Raw genomic sequence first — 7,529 nt, 5'->3', positions numbered from 1 at the left:
CGAGTCGGAGTGAGTCGAGTCAAAGTCTAGAGAAGTCATTAGAGAGTCTACTCCTGTCGTCATCCCCACTCCCTTCGTTTCTCCTAGCTTATTTTCAAGTAGCCACAGTAGTTCGGGAAATGCCCCAATTATCGTCCTTTACCGCCACCGACCATGGATCGGTTGGCTTCTTTGTTTCAACTTTACTCGAATCTTAATATGAATAAATCAGGTTCTGCTTACTCTTTGCGTTATCTTGAGTGCAATTCTGTTTATGATGATACTGAGGATGACCAAGACCCAGACTTGACCGAAATACCTCCCTACGTAGCCAAAGAAATACTACAGGAAGGGGAAGGGGGACCTGTAATTGAGGACACCGAACCCATCAATGTAGGAACCGAACTAGAACCCAAAGAACTTAGGATAGGGACTACCTTGAGCTCTACCGAACGGGCCGACCTCATAGACCTCCTAAATGAATTCAAAGACGTCTTCGCTTGGTCCTACAAAGACATGCCAGGGATCGACAGGGATATCGCCGAACATAGGATTCCGATTAAGCCAGGTTTCAAACCCGTGAAATGAAGCTTCGACGAATGAGAACAGAGTGGGCTCTAAAGATTAAGGAAGAAGTTGACAAACAATTCAAAGCCGGGTTCATCAAAGTTTCCGAGTATTCGATGGGTAGCTAACATAGTACCCGTACCCAAAAAGGATGGGAGAATCCGAGTTTGTGTTGACTTTAGGGATTTGAACAAAGCAAGCCCAAAAGATGACTTCCCTCTACCTCACATCGACATATTAGTGGACAACATTTGCGGACCACGCATTACTATCCTTCATGGATGGATATGCGAGTTATAACCAAATCAAGATGGCCATGGAAGATATGCACAAGACCGCGTTCGTCACCCGGTGGGGAACCTATTGCTATACAAGAATGCCGTTCGGATTGATCAACGCCGGAGCTACATACCAACGCACCGCGACTACACTCCTACATGACATGATGCATAAAGAAGTCGAGGTATATGTAGATGACATGATCATCAAATCCAAGGAAAGAGAGGGACATATTGCGAACCTTCGCAAGTTCTTCGCAAGGCTACTAAAGTACAACATGAGACTCAACCCTCGTAAATGCACATTTGGGGTGACCTCGGCAAACTCCTAGGATACGTCGTTAGCCAACGAGGCATAGAAATAGATCCTTCCAAAATCAAAGCTCTGATCGAAATGCCACAACCTCAAAGAAAAGGAAGTCGGGGATTTCCTGGGAAAAGTGCAATACATAAGTCGATTCATATCGAAACTTACGATGATTTGCGAGCCTATCTTCAAGAAACTCAAGAAAACAGACCACACCATGTGGGACGATGATTGTCAAAAGGCGTTCGACAGAATCAAGGAGATATTGGCTAAACCACCAAAGCTGCTCATGCCACCACAACAAGATCAACCTCTTGGTTTATATCTCACGGAATCGAAACCGCCATGGGTGCCATGCTAGCTCAAACCGTAGGAAGTGAAGAAAGAGCTATTTACTACCTAAGTAAGAAGTTCTTGGAATACGAGTGCAAATACTCGCAACTCGAAAAGACATGCCTCGCTCTTGTGTGGGCAACAAAGAAGCTACGTCACTACATGCTTAGCTACTCCGTCAAGATATTCTCCAAAATGGATCCAGTCAAATACCTCTTCGAGAAACCCGTCCTCAACGGACGCCTGGCAAGATGGACCATGATGCTCTCAGAATTTGACCTCAAATATGTGCCATCGAAAGTAATGAAGGGTCGCGCCGTCCGAATTCTTCGCAGAAAATCCCATCAACGACGCACAAACCATAGATACTTGGTCATTTCCCGACGAGGATATACTTCAAAAGAGATATAGACTCTCGGGATCTATACTTCGATGGAGCATCAAACCTAAGAGGATTTGGGATAGGAGTGTTGCTCATTTCTCCTGAAGGGGAGCATACACCGATCGCTGTCAAACTCGACTTCGAGGTGACAAATAACGCCGCAGAGTATGAGGCTTGTCTAATTGGACTACAGGCGGCAGTAAGCTTAGGCATCAAAAACCTCCGAGTGCATGGAGATTCATCACTGATCATCAACCAAGTTACAGGATCCGGAAAATCCAAGTGAAAGCCTAGCACCCTATCAGGCTAGGATAGACCAAGTCGCTCAATTCTTTGATCACGTAACTTAAATACACCTACCTCGAGAAGAAAATCAATTTGCAGACGCTCTTGCGAAACTTGCATCTTTGATAAACATGCCAGATTACATGATGGAAATGCCTTTGTGTATCGAACGACGGTCGGAGCCGGCTTATGTCCATCAAATTACCGATGAAGAAGAAATCGCACAGGAACCCTGGTTCCAAGCAATCCTGAACTTCAAGCTTAATGGTACCTATCCACCAGATATGGACAAGAGGGGACAACGAGCCATACGCCTATTGTCTTCACAATACGTTCTCATGCAAGGAGAATTATACAAAAGAACACCTCTTGGTGTAGTCCTACGTTGCCTTGATCATTCACAGGCACGAAAGGTGATGGAAGAAGTCCACGACGGTGAATGCGGTCCTCACATGAGTGGACCTATGATGGCAAAGAAAATCACACGTCTAGGGTACTATTGGACCACAATGGAATCCGATTGCATCAAATATGTGAGACATTGCCACAATCACAAATCTTCGGGAACGTACAACATGTCCCTCCTTCGTTGCTCTATACGATGACATCTCCTTGGCCATTCTCCGCATGGGGAATTGACATAATTGGGAAAATAACCCCAGCCGGAACAGGAGGTCACTGTTTCATCCTAGTGGCAATTGACTACTTCACCAAGTGGGTAGAAGCGGCTTCCTACACCGCTCTTACGGCCAAAAACGTAGCCAAATTCATACAGAACAACATCATCTGCCGATATGGTTGCCCACATGAGATCATCAGCGATAATGGGTCCCACTTCCAAGCCGAAACCGAACAATTGCTAGCCAAGTACAAGATCAAGCATCATCACTCATCGCCCTATAGACCACAGACTAACGGCGCGGTAGAAGCGGCTAACAAAAATGTCGTCACAATCCTCAAGAAAATGACTGACAATTACAGAGATTGGCCAAGCAAAATACCCTTCGCTTTGTGGGGGTATCGTACATCAGTTAGGACGCCCACTGGGGCTACTCCTTTCTATTTGACTTACGGCATGGAAGCCGTACAACCAGTCGAGCTAGAAATACCATCCCTGCGTATTCTGCTAGAAAGTCAAATCCCGGAGGCCGATTGGAAAAGGGATAGATACGAAGAACTCATCCTCCTGGATGAACGTAGGCTACGTGCCTTACATAATGTCCAAACATATCAAGCACGTATCAAATGAGCTTTCAACAAAAGGGTTAGGCCAAGAAACATCAAAGAAGGAGACTTAGTACTCAAATCGGTTAGAGCTCTTTTACCTGTCGACCCAAGGGGAAAATTCAAACCTAATTGGGCCGGACCATATCTAGTCAAATCCATACTCCCAGGGGGTGCGGTTAGAATCACAGACCTAGATGGGAATGAGTTTTCAAACCCCACAAATCTCGACCAACTGAAACGATACTATGCCTAGAATAGGATAAAAACGCGCCTCGCGTAAACCTAAGTGTCGCTCTTGTGGCACTAAATAAACGGCCCCTGGCCCATTTGAATGTCACTATGCTCTTGCATCTTGGCAAACTTGTCATCCTCATATCGTCAAACAAACTAAATTCGCACCTCCCGAGTAAGCAAAAGCTCATGCTTATTTTCTATGTTCATTACAAGCTCTTGCTTCGAACAATTATTCTTTTACATTTACTCGAACTACGCGCAAGGGTTTGATTTCGCTTTCTCTAAGTGAATACGTAGGCAATCCTTCACGGGATTCAACCCACCATTATATTTAAAATGTAAATAGAAGGACATTTGCATTGCATATGAAATTCGACAAGAATAATTAAAGAAAATCAGAACGGTTTCATAACCATTTAACCTTTTTATTTCATTCAATTTCTAATAATAAATAGTACGACAAATAATAGATTAGGCTAGGATTCTAAAAATCCCTCCTTTCATATTACAACAATAAATAATAATAATCAAATAATAAACAAGACTTGGGCTATTCCTCCATCTTTCCCTTGCCCTTGTCGTTCTTGTCATATTTCTTGTCACGACCTCGAGCCGGGCGCTCTTGCACCACTTCAGACCTAATCACCAACGGTCTTTCTCGAGGCCTGACTCTTCCATTCTTGCCAACCACCATCTCTCGCCAGAGTAGTCTTCGATTTCTTCGAAGGATGAATGACTTGGAACCCGGCTTCTTCTTCTCCTTCGCCGATGCTTCTCTTTCTCTTTCTCTCCCTCGCGCACCTTGTAGTCAACGGGCTCGCGCTTCCTCAGTTTTTCGCGCTCACCGAAGTTGCGGCCTTCCTCCACCTCGAGATAAGAGTCCGACACCCACAAGGCATTGGAGGAGAAACTCAAGAACCACATGTTTCTTTGGGCCCACTTCATAGCCCACTCTTCGGCTCTCGTAGTAAGCGCCATAGCAGTTTGCGGAACGGTGTCAAGCCTAGGAATCATCTGCTTCAACCCAACTTGCCTCATCAATCTCTCGGGGAAGATGCATACCATAAACTCCAATCCAGGAATGCGCACGGACCTAGTAGGATCCAAAGAAGACACTCCAAAGTGATGACTTGAGGTGCCACCACGGAACGACCCACCCGATCGCCGGCCATCATCATTCTTGACTTGTTCTTCCAATAGTCGCAGATCCGGCGAAGTCCACCATGTACACCGTGTCCTCATCGAAATCATACGGGCATGATAGGAAAGTGCATGAACCGGGGGCTCGAGCAATCGGAGCCGTTCCATAAGCCAAACCTACCAAAAAAAAAGGTATTAGACACCCGCAAAAAAAAAAAAAAAAAAAAAAAAAAAAAAAAAAAGAAAGAAGGGTGTCTTTACCTGTAGGATAACGGGACTTCCCAAGAACGGCAGATCACGGTTGGATTTCCTATTATCCAAGCCCAAAATGATCTCCCCTAGGCATAGACAAGCTGGGCTCCTGCGCAGCTCCATTTGCTCAATAAGACCCAATAGACGGGGATCACTCGCAGCTTCTTCGTCAACATGTCCCCGAAAGACATACACATGCAAAAAAACAAGCCAAATGCTCTCCTCCTAGCAACATAAGAAACAGTAGGGTCGGCCCTGTTGATGAATCGGTCTATAAAATCTAGCATCCTCACGCCCTTCGGAGTAACGAGACGATCCACCTCAAGTCTAGTAAGTCCAAGCAAATCTCTAAACTTACTCTTATACCCTTGAGCAGTAGAAGGGATGGCAGGTAAATGTTCAGGGTCCCACCCGCCAATAGCAGCAATTTCCTCCGGAAAAGGACAAATATCACCTCCTGGGAACGCAAAAACATGATAATTTGGGTCCCAATAATCAAGGCAAGCATCCAAGAACGGTTTTACAACCTTAATGAGTTTCAAACTCAACAAAGACCCAAGGTTATAAGCACCCATATCGTGTTTCTCAATGTTCGAAAACTCATTAGTCCATTCCTTCAAGCGAATCTCCAAAGTATTCATGATGATAATTTTCTCTTGGAAATTTATTGGGAGTTTTTATGTATGAATCGACGAAGAAGAGACGGAAGAATTATATGATTTAAAGCTTCGTCGACGCTCCTATTTATACTAATTGCTGTTTCCAAAAATCCGTCAGAACCGACCTGCTTGGGAACAAAGGCGCGGCGCACTGCGCCTCTTCAAAGGGACGCACTCATGTCGCGCCTCTTCCCCACCTCACTTCGTGATTTCCGTGTTTGGATCTTTCCTAATTCTATAAACAAATAATTTCCTATTCCTACGGGATTTTATTTTGGTAAATCCGAGAAATTTACCATGCTTCAGGTTTCCTTAATCCGCGGACACGCATTTCGAGGCGACATCGACATTTTCCGCCATTTTTCTCACACTTTTATATTTAGTTTTCATTTTAATTCTTTTTTATTTCAACATTTTACTTAGTCATTTCATTTTCTTAATTTTTTCCATTTTCTAACTTATAGATCTCTCTTTTTCTTTTTTTTCTTTTCGGGGGTAACCCTCCCTACCGTCCGGTCATGTCCGGCAAAATTTTTGCATTTTCACGTCCTTTTGAGTCTCATTTTGCACTAATTAAAGGCCCTATGTGTATATAAAAATGTATGTGTCGCGTGATTTTCTATGTAAATTTCGCAAAGATGACGGCATAAACCGTTGTCTACCAAACTCGTTCAAAAGCTAACTGCGCAGTACAAACAACACCACCAAAGCAAAGAAAAGGCACTCAGGCCGTCGTATATACAACAAAAAAGCAAATATACAAGCAAACTGGGGGCTTCGCCCCAAACAAGTCCAAATCCAAGTAAACTGGGGGCTTGCGCCCCAAAACAAGTCCAAAAATGTTTCAAAAACAGATGTCCAAATGTACACAAAAGCTACTGCTGGACACCCTCCAGCTCGGCAACCCTAGCCGCAAGAGCGGCAATCTCGGCGTCCCGAAACTCGAGCTCCCTCGACAAACGAGCCGTCTCCTCCCGAGACTGGGTCAACTCTCGCTCCAGCTCACGATCGGCCTATGGACAACAATAAATTGACTCATGTCAATCAATTCAAACAAAACTAAAAAAAAAAAAAAACCAAAGATCAAAAGAAGTCAAGTGAGGTTCATACCTGACGACCCCGACCACCGATGAGTGCCTCGATGGCGGTAGCTCGCAGCCGGTTGGCCACCCTCCATAATGCCACGAACCGAGATGGCGCGACCTGCATTTCAAAAAAAAATTTTTCAGCAAAATTGAACAAATTCAATCAAATGTGTTCTTACACGAAAACTATGCAAAACGGGAACTCACCCTCCGAATCAGATGCTGCCAGTCATCTAGGCCAGCATCCGTCACAGCCACGTCAAAGTTACGCAGCTCGGAGATCGTCGTCCTCCCAGTAGCGTCAGTGTACTCAAGGGCCTCGGGGTACTCTGGGGGCTCGATGCCCGCCGCCTCAACCTCCTGAAAAGACAAATGGCTCTCGTTAATCGATGATCTTTCGTCGCAATTCTAGAAAATCAAAATCCAACAAGAAAACAAAAGATACTCACCACTACCGGCCAATACGCCAACCTCCCGTAAAGGAACGCCGAGTAATCCTCGTCAGGGAGAAGAAGGTCGTCGCCACTAGCACCGCCCAAGTCCGCTCCCTCTCGGCCTCGAAGGCTCCTAAACATCGTCCTAGGAGGATCGACGGAACCGTCAACGCGCCCGAAGCACCGACGAGCTAACCGCCGCCCGGATACCACACAGACCCATCGACGTCCACAACAACAGCCGACTCGAGCTCCTAGGTCGAAGGACCTCAGCGACAAAAGGAGGCGCTCCAGCGTACTCCGCCCAAGGTCTGGGCACCCACTGCGACAATATAAAGGCAAAGGTCATTCCTATGATCAATTTAAA

General features: G+C 45.4%; 1 long non-coding RNA gene across 1 annotated transcript; it reads right to left on the bottom strand.

The window, feature by feature from the left end:
- Positions 1-6,569: 6,569 nt before the first annotated feature.
- LOC141657075 (uncharacterized) lies at positions 6,570-6,987 on the bottom strand. The gene is made up of 3 exons (XR_012548653.1): positions 6,936-6,987; positions 6,754-6,846; positions 6,570-6,656 (listed from the first exon to the last, which is right to left on the bottom strand). It is a non-coding gene; the product is annotated as an uncharacterized LOC141657075 (long non-coding RNA).
- Positions 6,988-7,529: the final 542 nt, after the last annotated feature.

This window comes from Silene latifolia, chromosome 5, assembly GCF_048544455.1.
Source record: "Silene latifolia isolate original U9 population chromosome 5, ASM4854445v1, whole genome shotgun sequence".
NCBI classification, from domain to species: domain Eukaryota; kingdom Viridiplantae; phylum Streptophyta; class Magnoliopsida; order Caryophyllales; family Caryophyllaceae; genus Silene; species Silene latifolia.
This window is presented reverse-complemented; position numbering and strand designations above follow the sequence as displayed.